Consider the following 16,455-nt stretch of genomic DNA (forward strand, 5'->3'; position numbering starts at 1 on the left):
TCAAAGACCTGGCTGTTTTATTTTCTTTGGCCAAGGAAACCACTTTCTCTCAAGCAATTATTTCATATCCTATGAAAACTTTGGTTGAATGGAAAACCTGCAGCCTCGGACTTATCTACACACTGTTCCTCTGGTACAAAGCCTTACTTAAAAGGGCAACTCCTTCTTACTTAGAGTGTTTATAGAGAATTTGTCATCACACCTGATATCCTGTATGCGTAATACATTATGTGGAAAGGAAATAATAACCTTAAACCATCTGATGTTGCCTCAAGAGCCCAAACAGTGTTTCCCCTCCTGTGCCAATATATGTTAAATTATCGGGGTAAAAAAGAGAAAGAAAGAAAGAAAGAAGAGTAAGAAGAAATATCAAAATTCATTTTTGTTTTCTTTCAAAAGGTGGAATGAACACTATTCTTTAAATGCCAAAATTGACTCCACTGTTGAGTTGGTCTCTAATTCACTAACATTGTTTTTGCCACACAATCGAGAAATATCAATCTATTGGCTCTTCAGAAGAAGAGCTCTGGAGGGTATCCATGTTAAGTTTGTATATATTTATTTATGCTTAATTTAATGGGAATGTGTAAATATGGCAAGTAGTTTGGAATTATTTATCTGTGAATCTATACCTCTGTGAATGGGTGGTTAAAAAAAAAAGTAAAAAAAAAAAACCCAAAAAAATAGCTTGCCCCTAGGTAGAATCCTATCTGAATTTTTCTGTTCTTTATAGACGAGCTGTTATGGTAATGGGTAGAAATTGGTTTATTGTCCAGTGTTGATCTGATTTACACAAATAAAAAGACTGTTGTGTTTTTGTTGTGTTTTCATCTTCAGTTTCTTGAATATGGACATTGTTTAATTCTACAGACAGAAAAAGTATAGCCAAGAATTTTTTTTTTCTTTTTGTCCCCTCTCACTTGAAACACAGGCAATGTTTTCGTTACAGCATAAATACAATAAATTTTGCTTCTTAGAAAAACTGACACTTTGTTTTCACTAGGAGGTGTTTTTTATTTTCTTAATTCCAAGTTGACACTCTTCTCTCTTATTTCGAACTAGATTTGCAATAAAAGCTCATGTTAACTGCATCTCTTGGTTTATTTTGCCCTTTAAAAAATGAGGCGTCAAATTTACTTCCCAGGCAACTAAAACACTCTGTGTCCCAGTAACTAAAGGGCTCTGGTTACAAGTCAAAGATGATGCTCCCCTCCCACTGCTAATGGGATAGCATTCTGGCATGGTGTTCCTTGGAGGAAATGGCACAGGAGATGCCCACAGGGCCAGGTATGGGCTCCTGCACCCGACACCTTGGGATTTGGAGGAGTTAACTGTCTTATTTCAGGATTGAACCCAACCCTGACCTCACCAGCTGTGCAAAGCCCTCCATAAACAAATGAGGAACAGCTCCTTTGACCCAGAGGAGGAAAAAGGCATAGTTGTCTTAGGAAGTTAGTTCTTACCTTGGGCTCAGAGGCTGCCTAGAGAAGCCAGAGTTTTTCTCATTTGGGTTAATGGGCTGCAGCCCAGCCCTAATGGGCTGCAGTGATCAAACATCTTCTCAATCTGTATTTCATCCCAAGGCTAGGGTGTCTTCCCTCAGGCAAGGAACGTAAAGTCATCCAAGATGTTACACAGTCTGGACAAGTCACTGTTTCTCTTTGGACCTCAAGGTCTTTATCTGAAAAATGTGGGTCTCCTAGGGTCCTTTCCAACATCAATATTGCCTAGTTTAATTACAAAAAGCAGAAACAGTAATGTGTATATACATTTAAGGATAATCAGCAAAGTCAAATCTTGGTAACTCCAGATTATAACAGTACTTAGCATATAGTTGGTGCTCAGTTAATTAATTAATAATATGCCTCCCATATCAATTTTCTGTTTTTCAGGTGAATCATTCCCAGTTGGACTTCCCTATAGGGAAAGACAGAAGGGACAATGGATCTGCTTTATGTGAGATTTTCCACTTCTTGCCTTCCTTATTAACTAAAGAAAGGTGGGGAGGGTATCATGGCTAGAACTATAAATGACTAAATCAAGACCCCCCCCCCCCCAAAAAAAGGAAGGGAAGTAGAAGGATGGAAAGAATTTGCAAGGGAAATGTGATTAAGAGGGCATGCAATCCATTTATCTATAATGAAAATAGGTGTATGTATTTGTCTCTGGCTCAACTATATTACAGAGTTTCCTTTTCATTTGCTTTTTGGAGAGCGAGAGCTTGGTTACCACTGGGATTATACAAAGTGGGTGGTGAGTAATTTCCCTTTCCTATAGCAAATTTTCCTACAGAAGTGTTACCTCCAACTCTGGAGAAACAGACCTGCCTGCCATCTATTATCCTATAGGTAAATTCCAAACCCCGCCCCCCCTTCCTACCACCATTTAACAAGGAGAGTATGTATCCCAGACAATCATCTTTGCTAGGTAAAACCCAAGATCTTGAATGTCTCAAGTGCGAGAAAAGAATTAGAAGGCATGGAAAGAAGAACTGGAAAGAGAAGGAAAGGAGTAGGAAGCCTGAGACGGCCTTGTCTAACAAAATGGCCTTGTCACAGCTTCCCACTCCCTTTGTTACTGTTTTACCAAGCTGCGGAGGGAGTATGGAAAGCCGCAGCTGGAACCGCTAGGTCCTGGATCCTGACCACAAGCCCAGCACAGGGACCCTAGGTAACTTGGAGAAAGTGTCCCTGTCCACCCCACCCCTCCCTGCCTGCCAGGAGGCAGCCAGCCCATTTGAGCGGCTTAGAGTGCCCCAGAAGCCCACCTGCCCGCCGGTATTAGAGGCTTAAGGGCCCTGATTAAAAATAATGCTAGGAGGAAGACGATTACTTTTTTATGAGGCCACATTCTTTTCCTTCGTTTGCAAATAACAGCCCCGTGGGGTCCCTGCCCTGGGACCCGGGGGCAGCCAGAGCTTAGAGCCACTAGAGAGATGCTGGCCCGAAGGGACGTGTCCCTTCCCGAGGCCGCTTCACGACTCCCGACGCAAGCTGCCTTCCATGCTTGGACTTTGAGGGCGGTTGTCTGTCATGTAGAAGCCTCAGAAATTAAACGCGCAGCTCACAAGTCCATTAATTTTAGCTTCCCATTAATCTATTTATAAGTGAGCCAGCGCTGGCTCTATAAATACAGTCCTATAAAATTGAACTCCTTCCCATAAATCTTCCAAGTTGTTTATTTACATGTATTCCCTCGCCATCTAACGAGCCTCGTTTAAACTGGGGGAAGATTCAGGCTGACTTGACCCGCGATGGGGTGTGCTTCTCCGCCCGCCCCAGCTTCCTCGCTGGAATTGTGGGCTCCCGGGGAAGGAAGGAAATGCATGGAGACGGAGGGGGTGGGGTGGAAAAAGGACGGCGAAAACTCATTTTTCCTTCTTGACTTTGTTTCCTTGTTTCTATCCCAAATTCACGCTCTCCATATTTCCCATCACAAGCTCCACGTTGATTTATATCGTCATAAACAGCATTCTTGAGACTATAGCTTCTTTTATAGCTTGGGGTGAGCTCCTTTTTCACTTCCCTAGCAGCCACTACTTTTAAATCAGGGCTCATAAATAACCCCGTCGCTTCTTTAGGATGAGGTCAGTCAAACGTCTCCTCCGGTCCACTTTCTTGCTTGGATCCCTCCGTGCCCTCCCCCAGCTCACTCTAGTTGGCACACTCCCACCGCCTTTCAGGCACGTTTGCAGAACGCAGCCGCGCACAGCAACGTGGAGGCTGGGCACCACCAGCGCGGTGACACTGACACCCCAGCAAGGTGTCTGCGTAAGCCTGTACCACGCGTGCGCCGCTCCTGCCTCCGCCGAGCCCACGCACACAGAGCGGCTGGCAGAGTCTAGGCACGCTCTCACGGTGGCAGGGCAGCGCGTCAAGAAGCGCGCACGCGCGGTTGCACGCGCACGCGCCGCGGCGCCCCAGGGTGCGACTCCAGCCCCAGCTTCTGCCCGGGACAGGGCACAAGCTTGAAGAGGTTTTTGCTGTGATCCTTTGGAACCGAGGCACCGAGTTTGCAAAATCGGCTGCAGTGTGGGCAACGGTGTGTGTGTGTGTGTGTGTGTGTGTGTGTGTGTGTTTACGTTCATATGGAGGGAGCAGTTTTGTCACAGAAGTTCAATACGTTCCACGTTGGTCACAAGCTATCAAGGTCAGGCGGCGATTTTTGCCCACCTGTTCGAAACTTACTGGTTCTCACCACCCTGCTTCTTTTCGCTTTTTCTCTGCTGTCTGAAGGGCTGCATCCTTCTGGAACTGATTCAGGCGAGAGGCGTCCAGACCCGAGTAGGGGTCACACCTGCTGCTGGGAGAGGCCTCTGCATAAAAATGCTCTTTAAAAATTTTAAAAAGCAGTACAATAGCCAATGGACTTAGCAAAGCGTGACTTGCCCAGACCGCATGGAGGGCAGCTCCAGCAGTCATCTGTGACTCACCCACCAGCTAACGTCCTGGACGTGCCTGTTAGTGGAGATATTAGCCAACATTTCTAGGATGTGGCTGTCGGATGTCATTAGCCAATGCACTTAGCTGGAAGGGGTGTGTGTGTGTGTGTGCATGGCCACGGCTTATAAGTGTAGAAAACTTTTGGGAGATCAGTATGCCCTCTGTAACAGTCAAATGTTGCTTCTCGTAGGGAAATTTATCAAATGACCAGAGAAAAGCTGGCACAAAAACAGTGGGGTATAGATACATGGGAAGGGGAGCTTCTTTGGGAAGGAGACTGGGCCTGAGAATCTTTCTGGGGTGGAAACTTGACCCAGGTCAGACCTGTATACTATGTAGACTGAAGTGAAGGAGGATCAAGTCAACCTAATGAGTTCTAGTGCTCACTATGTGAACCATCGAGTCCTGAGCGCTAGAACCTGGCATCCAGCTGCTCAGTTAGAGCCTGGGCAGCTTGGGAACACCTGATTCCAGAAGGGCTGGTGGCTGTTCAAGTGGGAAAAGCAAGTGCGACCCTAATCTGAGTTTCCAAGGATAGGATTTTAGAGTTTCTACACAGCGGTGGTTTTTACTGCTGAAATGTCGACCATTCTAGGTTTGGAGAGGGGCCAGGAGGGGTTATACAAAATGGCTGGGAAAATCACAGTCAAGACAAAGAAAACAAGCATAAAACTCATCCAAACCTCAGTGTTCTATCAGCACCACTACCACAAACCCCCACCCCCAAAATGAAGGAGGAGGAGAAACAGAAGAAGAATCATCAGCAGCCAGCGCTTTGAGATCAAAGTATTAATCTTGGACCAGGATGGATTTTGTGTAAATGTTAGCTAACTTTATAAATGATTCTGCAAGGAAACTAGGTGAGAGACCTTTCTTGGGTGGGGGGAGGGTAGGGTAGGTTACAGTTAAGACTATTTATAGACACACACACTATTACAATATGGGAATTTCCCAAGAACTGGACTAAAGAAAACAGCCTAAACAAAACAACATTTACCAATGTGAATTTTCTTTGCCATGAGAGTCCCATGTGTTGGAAAGATTTAATCTCATGTCTTAGGTTTTAGGGATGTTGTTTTCAAGATAGAATTTTTTGGTCAGAGATTCCTAAAGATAGGACACTTCCAAAAGTTAAGGCAGAAGCCAATTTATTTTCAATGTGTTGCTTCACACACTTACCCTTTTGTTGTCTTTAAGAAGCAGGGGGCACAGGCCCAAGCCCCATCAACAAAATGCGCCCACTGAGTGATTCATTCACTTTTATGTTCAATGTAAATATTCTTTTCTTTTTCAAAAAATAAGGGCCTTTGGGGCACCTGGGTGGCTCAGTCAGTTGAGTCTCCGACTTCGGCTCAGGTCATGATCTCACAGTTTGAGCCTTGCATTGGACTCTCTCCTGTCAGAGCACAGACTGCTTCTGATCCTCTGTCCCCGTCTCTCTACCCCTCCCCTACTTGGGATCTCTCTCTCAAAAATAAAAAAAAAAAAAAAAATAGAAAAAATAAGGCCCCTTCAAGACAATGGGGCCAATTAATACAAAGAAGGATCAAGCTGATCTGGGTCTCTGTGACCTTTTACCCTTCTTCTAATCCTCAATAGTGAACATCTGTGTTTGGCGGCCAATGTCTGAAAGTAATAAAAACAATTAGAACATTTTATTTTTTCTTGGGGGAGAGGGGTTTGGTTGTCAGTGTGAAGAGGTAAAACCTCGTCTATGACATTGTTTTGCAGGATAAAACAAGGGAAAATATCAGCCACTAGGCCTTACTGCTTGATAGGCCCTGAGGAAGTGAGCATAGTAATTACCGAAACTGAAGTTATAGGTAATTCATATTTCTCCTTTGTTTCTCAGTCTGTGGGCAATTTGTTTATTTTAAAAAAATTTTAAAGTTTATTTAGTTTGAGAGAGACAGAAACAGTGTGAGTCAGGGAGGGGCAGAGAGAGAGAAAAGAGAGAATCTCAAGCAGGCTCCACAATGCCAGCGCAGGGCCCGATGCGGGGCTCGAACCCACGAGCCAAGAGATCATGACCTGAGCCGAAACCAAGAATCAGACACTTAACTGACTGAGGCACCCAGGTGCCCCTGTGGGCAATTTTTAAAGATAATCCTATCATTTGTCGACTTAGCATGAAAAGAAAATAATGTCCACCTGTCTCTAGCCTTGTTGTGAGTTTACTTCCAGTTGTGAGCACAGTTCAGTTAGGTTCCTGAATGTATACCACCCTTTTTGTGAAGACTCTTCTCGCTCTTCCACCTAAGAACAAACTAGCATAAAGCCAAACCCAAACAACTCGACAGAACACAAACACCCGCCACATGTTAATTAGTTGAAAAGCATTTTAGCTTTTGGTGTGTAAAACTGTGAAATCCACCAATCTTGAGGCCATTAGACAGGGTCAGAAAGTTCTGAAAGAATAAGGTATTCTAGAGATAATCAGTTAGAGAAATTTATCTCCAAACAGATGTCAGCGGTGAAAGCAGGTGTTGGTTTTCTTTGTATGAGCTGTTCTCTTGGCATTCTGCTGTGGGTTTTTGATGATCTAAAGGTTGCTTCCTATGAAAGACATATATCTGATCTTGAAGGAGCAAACCTTTTATAGCATCCATGCGTGAAACTACATCACAGTTTAAAACTCTTGGGTGAAGTTGAAGTTCAAGAGTGACTATATTATAGAGTATATTATATATAGACTATTATATATTATATGTCATATACGTGTCTCCTGGAAGCTCAGTTCAGTGAAACTTTTTTTAAATGGAGATCATTTGGAAACATTTTTAATGTTCTAAAATTTGTAAAAGGGTGTGTATTTAAGAACCGGAACATGGAACTTTAAAATGAGGGTAGAGTTTTCCTGCATGGCTTCTCTGCATATCATCACTCTGATGTGTACGCAGAAACATGAGTTTGTGGTTGAATTGTTCTACATTTAATCACATATGTGCATAGGCACACACAGAAGACTGTTTTCATTCACCATTTCTCCTTGATGTTAAACATGTGTTGGGAATTTTGGAACTCTGGCTTCTCTAGATCGTATTTGTGACTTTGTTCTTACACATGCAGTTTAGAAACCTACAAGGTGATAACTAGGTTATTCTTCCTCTCTCTTTTTTTTTGCCGTTAATAACTCCGTCCTTCTTCCTTTTCTCTCCCCCACTGGTTTCACCCCTCCCCAGCATTCTGTCAAGCAATAGGCTGTAAAATAGTTATCCAGACCAGCAGCCAGGCAAGTGCCGTTTGAGAGTAATTTCTGCCCCAAGCATTTAGCCCAGGGCAAAGCAAGCGTGCTCTCTAACTGATCAACCTGGATATTTCATTATTCATTAATTTACTGTTTAACCAAATCCCACTCATTATCAGAGGCAACGCTTGGCAGAGCCCAGCGAACAGTAGCAGTTGGTGTCAGGCGTGGAGAATTGGCCCATTTGATCCTGGGCTGTTTTATTATTCAACACCACTGACTGAGAAAAAGGTCCATGAATAATAAAGAGCCAAAGCGTGTTTGAACTGAGAAGCATGACACAGCCTTACAAAACAGCAGTTAGAAAATTAAAGGCAAGGTGGCCCAGACTTTGCATTTTTTATCTTGGCTGTGGGCACAGACATTTATATCCCTACATTGTTTTCAGTGATTTTTTTTTTTAAGTCCTTAAGACAGAGGCATTGGTTTCAGTCAGCCTCACCCTTTCAAAACAGACCATTGAAGAACTCAGGAGCAAACTTACACAGCAAGAAACAAACATGCCTCCAGATGGGAACTTGAAAATGTAATTTCTAACCTTATAATCAGTTAAGTCCTTTGTGGCCTTTCCCAGCTATGGGGAAGATTTGGGTGATTTTAATTCTCCTTTGGACCTGCCATGATTCATACCCTGGTTAGTTTAATAATATAATTCATGATGCTGATCAAACACATATTAAATTCCTTTTCTGTCCAACTGGTTCCTTGACAAGACTTTGGTTCCATGAGTACCTGGCCACAAAGATCACATAGCAAGGGTTTTAGAGATCCTATAGGTGATATCTAAATTCTTGTTCATATGGGAGAAGGGCCTATGAAATATATAGGGATGAAAGGAAGAGTTTATGCTCCCTCAGAAGCACCCTTTTTGAGCTTACAGAAGCAGTAGTGGTCAAGAATTCTTTCAGGCTCTGTTAGGTCTGTAAATGCACAGTTGAATGCACTTGTTGGATCCATTGGTGGTGGCTTAAAAGTATGACTGCCTTTCTTACTACCTGTCCTGTCATACATGTAATCCTTTTTACTCATTGATTTATAGTCTTTGGAAAAGCATGATGAGATCTAAAACAGTCATGATTATAGTAACTTTTGTATGGTATAGTAGACTAGTAACCCCTTCACTTCACCCACACACAGCCATTCTTATGCAGTGAAATAGAGCACAGGGGGTGTGGCTTTTCCATTTAGATGAGCAATAGCTGTGTAGGAAAAAGTTTCTTGAGATGCGTAAAGTCCATGGTGCTAAGATGACACATAAAAGACTATCCAAAGATGTTGATGGTGAGTCAAACTTCGAGTGATTTTTTTTCTTCTTTAATATTAGAATCAGTAAACAAAGTTTTAAAACACTAGGGGGAGGCTTGGCTTTTTCTTTCCTCAGGATATTCTCTTGCCTGCCTGGGATGCATTTGGGAACTGTTGTTAATATGTTGGATTTAAAGTAGGACAGGATGTTAACATGGAAAAAGTTCTTTTAACATCATCAACCTGAACAATTCATTTTACAGATGTTTAGAGAATGACTCATCCAATCTTATGTATGTAGCTCCTGGTGGAACCACAATTAGTTCCAAAGTATTTTTCTGGTATAGGAGGTCTTAGGACTTTGGTTTTGTTTTTTTTTTTTTCTAGATGAGATTGTTGAATTTTTTCTACATGTATTCTAGTACTTTTGAAGAAGAGGCCTTAAAAACATTCTGATCCCATACAACTGAGATATGGTATTTTGAAGAACACATCTCTTACAATGGATGTTCTTTTGGTATTGCAATTTTTGCCATTATTTATAAGAAGAGGGTGAAAATTGTTCTTCCAACTTAGTTGGGATTGGAGGGTCAGGATAATAAGATAAAGAACGACATTGTTTTCCTTCCTAATGTGGTGGACCGGTGGACCTAATGTGGTGGCCTTGACTTCTCAGATCATACCAGCTCTTGTTAAATCATAAAACCACACACCCTTGAGTCTGACCACATATAAAGGCCTCCCCAAGTGAAGAAATTAGGCAATATCAGGCAATTCATCCACTTGAGAATCACAAGTTTCCTGTTCTCCCTTTTCTTTTTTTTTTTTTTTTAACGTTTATTTATTTTTGAGACAGAGAGAGACAGAGCATGAACAGGGGAGGGGCAGAGAGAGAGGGAGACACAGAATATGAAACAGGCTCCAGGCTCTGAGCCGTCAGCACAGAGCCTGACGTGGGGCTCGAACTCACGACCGTGAGATCATGACCTGAGCCGAAGTCGGACGCTTAACCGACCAAGCCACCCAGGCGCCCCTCTCCCTTTTCTTTCTTGAGATATTGAATCTTACTCTCTAGTGAATTGTGTTTAGGACACTTAAGACTCACTGATGCCCCTTTAGGTCCTTGGCATTTAGAACTTCAGAGGGTCTGGAAAAGCAGTGTATGGGAGGAGCTGGTCTTCATAGTCCCTGAAGAGGAGACCCTGTTTGAAATTTGGAAACAGAAGAAATCTTAGTGTTTTTCTAGGCTCAATGGATCATAGGGATAAACAGGCCTGGTATGAATATCACCTTATCTAAGAAAAATTTCTTTCCTAACTCCTTTACCTCCTGTTATAGTCTTCAGCTTCTCTTCCCATGGTTGTTGACCCTGGCTGCACATTAAAGTCACCTAGAGAGAGTTTTTAAAAATACTGATGTCCAAGTTCCACCCCCTGATGTATTTGATCTGAGATACTGGCATTGCTTCAAAAGATTTTCAGGTGATTCTAATGTTCAACTAGGATAACAAATCAATGCTTTATGTTCTCAGAGAACTTTCCTCAAAATATGGCACCTACCACATTGTCTTATTATAAAAGTTTCTCTCTGCCCACCTTATATTATAGCTTTTAAGTGTAAAGACCATGTAATCAACTTACATAAAACATGGTATACAGTAGTTGCTAAATCATCCAATAGGTTTTATTAGGCAGTTATTAAGTTGTAGGATTTGAGGATAAATCAGTAACAAGATAGATCTGGTCTTTTACTTTGTGAAATTTACAGTCTTTTGTTCTTGAAGGCAAATATGTTGATTCCACATTTGTGAATCTCTCTAGGATTAGCTGATAGCTGGCCAAGAGACATCTTAGTACAGCAGGTTATTGTTGGGTGCCTCCTATGTGCTAGCCATTATGCTAGGTCCTGGCTACATTACAGTAGATGAGCCAGGCTGCAGAGGCTCTTAGTTTAGGCACACTGTTGTATATTCTCTTTATATTGGCCCGTCTTGTGTGTCCTAAACTCTGTATACTTGTAAGATTTTCACTTACCTATATAATGAACCTCAGATTTTTAAAATCTAAAATAATTCTACAAATTGCTAAAATACCTATGGTTTCAATCCCTAATGCTGCACTGTAGATGGTAAATAGAATGAGTAGGTGTTTGCGTCAATTTCCTTTACTGTAGTTTTGCTCCAAGCCAGGACATAGTATATTTTTCAGATAATAATGAATTTGAACTTTATATCTGGATATCTTAATATGGTATGCCTCATCAACATTTCCTTCTAAATCAAAGATAAGTATAATTATGTAGATAAAATATTTGTATTTGCATTTATGCAAATGATTCATTTATGAGGTATTTTCATTAATTTAAGTAACAACATTTAATTTGGGTTTGCAACAAGTCTGAGATGTAAGATAGGTACTAAAACACCTCTCTTTGTTTTACAGGTAGGAAACTTAAGCTCAGGTTGAGAAACCAAGCTCACCTTGCAGGAATGTGGCAGAGTGTAAGTTCCATGCTCTTTCTATCATTCCATACTGCCATACTTAAGGTAAGCATGTATCCATACATGCAACAGAAGTGCACAAATACTTTTTCATAGTATTTAAAATGCAAAAACAATAAAGCTAGCATATATGTATAATAGCATAATATATATTTTAATAGCTTACTAATTTACATCAACTGGACAAAAATGTGCATACATTTGTAAGAAGTTTGAACTACAGAATATTTAAAAGGATGCAGCATTACCTCTTTCAAGTGTATAGAAGTGGACCCGCAATAATTAAATCTTCCTTTTAGAAGTCCTTAGAGTGCTAACTTTGATTAATACATAAGATTGCTTTGTAATTATACTCTCAATTATTTGTATGTAAATGGGTGCTCCCCGAGTGCTTGAGGATACTGAAAACAGTGTATTCTCTTAAACAGTTTATATACTCTCTCTGTAATCTTTATTTACACTAGCAATTTGTTCAGCAAGTCTTTTCTCTATTGATATGATAAAGACAAACTTCACTCAGCCAGATCTTTGTTAGATCAGAAATTCTGATTTAAGCGAGTCTGAATTAATGAGGTTTTACTTTATTTGCAATGTAATAAGTTTTCTACCACGTATCCACCTTTACATACATGTATAACCTTATTAATATGTTTTTATACATTTAAAAATATTCTCAGAGTTAATGACTTGATTTATCAATGAACCTGAGATGTTTCAAATTATTTTATCGCTTCTTAGTATAGATTTGCCTTAGTCCATCTGTAGTAGTGGAGGAAAAATTCTGTTTCCTTAAGTCCTTTTATGAGGGTGCCAAAAGGTATAAAAATATGAAGCCATTTAATAGCCAGCTTCTTTGAAAGTACCAAGCACACACAGTGTGCATGCTAAGTTTAATCATACTGATGGATTTACATGTAATGTCTCAATTCCAGACGCCCTCATTAGTGCAGTCAATCTTGAAGTTCTCCCCGGTGAGTGAGGGGTGAAGGTGACTTCAACACCCTGTGAGAAGTTGGCGGGATGTTGCCAACACCCAGAAAAAGACAGTGGGAAAAAGCTCTACCATATGAGGCTATAATCCTAGCTGTGGTCAATGTGTTGAAAGCTTTATATTTCCTGACCACAGGATCTTTCTATAAAATGAACAGGGAGGAGGGATATTCCCAGGATTAGCCAGCTGGCTATTTCTATATGCTTATTAAAATTTCTGGAAGAAATGGTGGTGCCTTTTAACTCTTTAAAAATATATCTGCTTGGGAAATCATAAGCTTCTCCCTCATCCAAACTATTTAGTACAAGAGGATTGGATAAAATAGCTTCAAACTTAGATTTTGCAGCAAAAAAAAAAAATGAGAATATAGAAAATGGTGGTAAAAACAGCAGTAGTAGCAGAAGCAGGGAGAGAATCCAGATGTCACCTTCATAGGAAATCTTTTTCTGCTCTAAGGACCCGCAGGTCAGGCTTTTTAATTTTGGACAAAACACAGTTTCATTCTGTCCCATGCAGGGTACAGGGATAGCCTCATCTTTTAGAGGCTGCATTTGGAACCTGCTGCCTCTTTGTATTCAATATCCACATGCTATTCCTCTAGCTTGCTGAGCGAATCCCTGCACAATAGTGGCATTAAGGAAAGCAAAGCACAGGCAATGCATTTGGCTCTTTCTTTGGGAAGAAAAACAAGCAACTTAACACTTAACATTCATTAAAAGACACTGGGTCATCATGTATACTATTGAAGTAGCAGGAGAGTTGAGTCCATTGTATAAGAAGTCCTCAGAGTTTTTAGTCAGAACTGTGTGACCAAAGGGTATTCTATATTATAGTTCTTCCTCTTCCTCTTCCTCCTTCTCCTCTTCCTCCTCTTTTCTCCCTCTCCTGCTCCTCCTTCTTCTTTGAGAGAGACTTAGTAAATAAAGCCAAGATGTGCTCTCCCTCTCCCTTTCTTTCCCATCCTCCCCAACTTTATATATAGATATAAATATACATGAAAATAGATACATAGATACAGGTATATAAAATGCTCTTTTCCATTTCATTCTTCCTCTTCTCCTTTAAATAGAATCACTGAGCTAACTAAATCTTCATTTTCAGTTGTAGGGATCCCAAGATATACATAGAGGAAACCCAATGTACTCTTAGTATCTTGAAATTTTATTATTCCAGTTGAGACACTTTTTCTTCTAACCTTCAGAAGCAATGCATAACCATGGCTATTAGATTGGGACTTTAAACAAACTCAAAGACAAATCTTCTGTTGAAAAGAATAATGAAAACAATAGTTATGTTTGTTTAGCTTTTTACACTTTATAGTGGGCCTTCACATATTCTGTTTTACTCGATCTCACCCAATTTCTCTGAAATATTATGGAACTCATAGACTTGGTTGAATAAAGGGAGGTTGGAAAGTTAATACGTTTGTCCAGTAACAAGGAATGAAGAGACTCTCAGCGGATTCTTTGGAAGTCTTCTAACTGGCAACAGATATCCTGCTACACTAGAGTCCTCTAAATTGTAACAGAAAATACACACATAAATTTGACTATAATAATTTAGGTGAATAGTGAAATAATGAATTAGATGACTTGTAAGTGTATGTGTGTGTGTGTTTGCAGTTATCTAGTCCCTAAGGCGGGCATTATGTTGGGTCAAGAGTAGAAGTACAGGAGAAAAAGAGGCACTGATTTTTGAGAAATATCTTTGCTTTTTGGCATGTAACCATTACAAGTTTGGACCAAGGAAGACAAAGAGTAGATTAAACGATTATCCAGGGAAGGAGTGAATGATGGGTAGAAAGGAAACCAAGATAGAAAGAAAGAAGAAATAAAGAATGGATTAAGGAACGGGCAAGTGAAATGGCTACTAATGCCATTGTTCTTTCTTACCAAAAATCTGGATATTTAAGACCCTAAAATGTTATGTGTACATTAGAGTTAGTCAGACATTTATTACGACTGACATGAGAGAAGTCTTCCTTCTTCCTACGTACCTCTTCTACTCGACTTTTGATGCCAGAAATTTTCTTTTTTTCTTTAAAAAAAATTTTTTTAATGTTTATTTATTTTTGAGACAGAGACAGAGCATGAACGGGGGAGGGTCAGAGAGAGAGAGACACAGAATCTGAAACAGGCTCCAGGCTCTGAGCTGTCAGCACAGAGCCCGACACGGGGCTCGAACTCACGGACCACGAGATCATGACCTGAGCCGAAGTCAGCTGCTTAACCAACTGAGCCACCCAGGCGCCCCTGCCAGAAATTTTCTTAACAAAGTTTTTCAATTCTCTATTATAAATTAAAGATTTTAAAACAAATACACCGGTAAAACAGTTCATAGCATGAGTGGTTTTTAATCAAAGTATAAAGGATGATTTCAACTTATTTACTGTTTGGATACAGGAGTATTCTCTTTTTTTATGTCTATTTTGGGGGAGAAAGATAGAGTGTGTGAGCGAGGGAGGGTCGGAGAGAGAGAGAGAGAGAGAGAGAGAGAGAGAGAGGATCTGAAGCAGCTCTATGCTGAAAGCCAAGAGCCTGATGTGGGCCTCTAACTCAGGAACCACGAGATCATGACCCGAACTGAAGTTGGACACTTAACACTTAAACTACTGAGCCACCCAGATGCCCCTAGGAGAAGTATTCTTAATAATATATTCTTTGTGCCTTGGACAATGAGATAGAGCTGTCGTTGAACTGAAAAATAAATGGAGAAAGTCAGTGGAGACTCGTCACATATCAGTGGAGAAACCTGGTTAGCACCATCTTAAACCAGTGCTATGTGCCTCCTAATGTGATACACTTAGAATGTCACTTACATTGTCACTATGCCTTTGACATCCAGCAAAAAAAAATGTGCACAATCTGAATTTGATAACAAGGAAACATCATATGAATCCAAATGTAGGGGTCATGCATATAAGAAGTGGTATGTGCTCTTCAAAAGTATCAGTGTCAGGAAAGATAAGGAATGGCCAAGGACCTCTTTCAGATTGGAGAAGACTAAAGAGACATGCAACCAAATGCAAATTATGATCCCATATTAGGATGTGGATCAAAGAAAAGTTTGCTACAAGGATTTATTGAGGAAACTGATGAAATATAAACATGGTTACTATATTAGAAAATAGTATTGTATCAATGTTAAGTTTTGTGACTTTGTAATTGTACTATGAGATTGGGTTGTGGTATGTGCAACTCATTCTCAAATAGTTCAGGAGAGAAAGAGAGAAGGGGAGAGGGAGGGAGGAAGGTAACAAATACAGTAAAACTGAATCTAGGTGAATACAGAAGTTCTTTGTTCTATTTTTGCAATATTAGTGTAAGTTTGATAATATTTCTACATAAAATTTTTTAAAGTAGAGAAGGCATTTTCTTTTCAGAGAAGGCTCCTTCTGTTGGTGAGGAAACTAAATTTTGCATTTGGGCTGTGTTTCTACAACTAACAACTTAGCAGCTCTCACTGGTGAATAAGAGCAACACACTTAGATATTGTCATATTTCTGGGGGTAAAGCTCAGTGGTACAGCATTTGACTCCAGATAATGTCATATTTCTTCACGTTAAATGCAAATAGACAATTTTGAAGATTCAGGTTGGTCAGACAACATAGCTCACACATTTGTAATATGTTAACTAATAGTATGTCCTCTGCATAAAGTTGTAAGATATATTCACACAGAGCTAGACCTGGATCAGACATCATTTTGTTTAAAATGGTTACCTGGATATAAAGAGCTTGATTGAAAACCTAATTTGGGATATTTTAGTAGAGTTTACTCTCTTTAAAATGATGCAATGTTTATAGCAACACTATCTACAATAGCCAAATTATGGAAAAAGCCCAAATGTCCATTGACTGACAGATGAATAAAGAAGATGTGGTAATATAATGGAATATTACTCAGCAATCAAAAAGCATGAAATCTTGCCATTTGCAACAACATGGATGGAACTAGAGTGTACTATACTAAGCAAAATAAGTCAGATAAAGATAAATATCATATGATTTCACTCATATGTCGCATTTAA

The sequence above is a fragment of the Prionailurus viverrinus genome, chromosome B2 (assembly GCF_022837055.1).
Source record: "Prionailurus viverrinus isolate Anna chromosome B2, UM_Priviv_1.0, whole genome shotgun sequence".
NCBI classification, from domain to species: domain Eukaryota; kingdom Metazoa; phylum Chordata; class Mammalia; order Carnivora; family Felidae; genus Prionailurus; species Prionailurus viverrinus.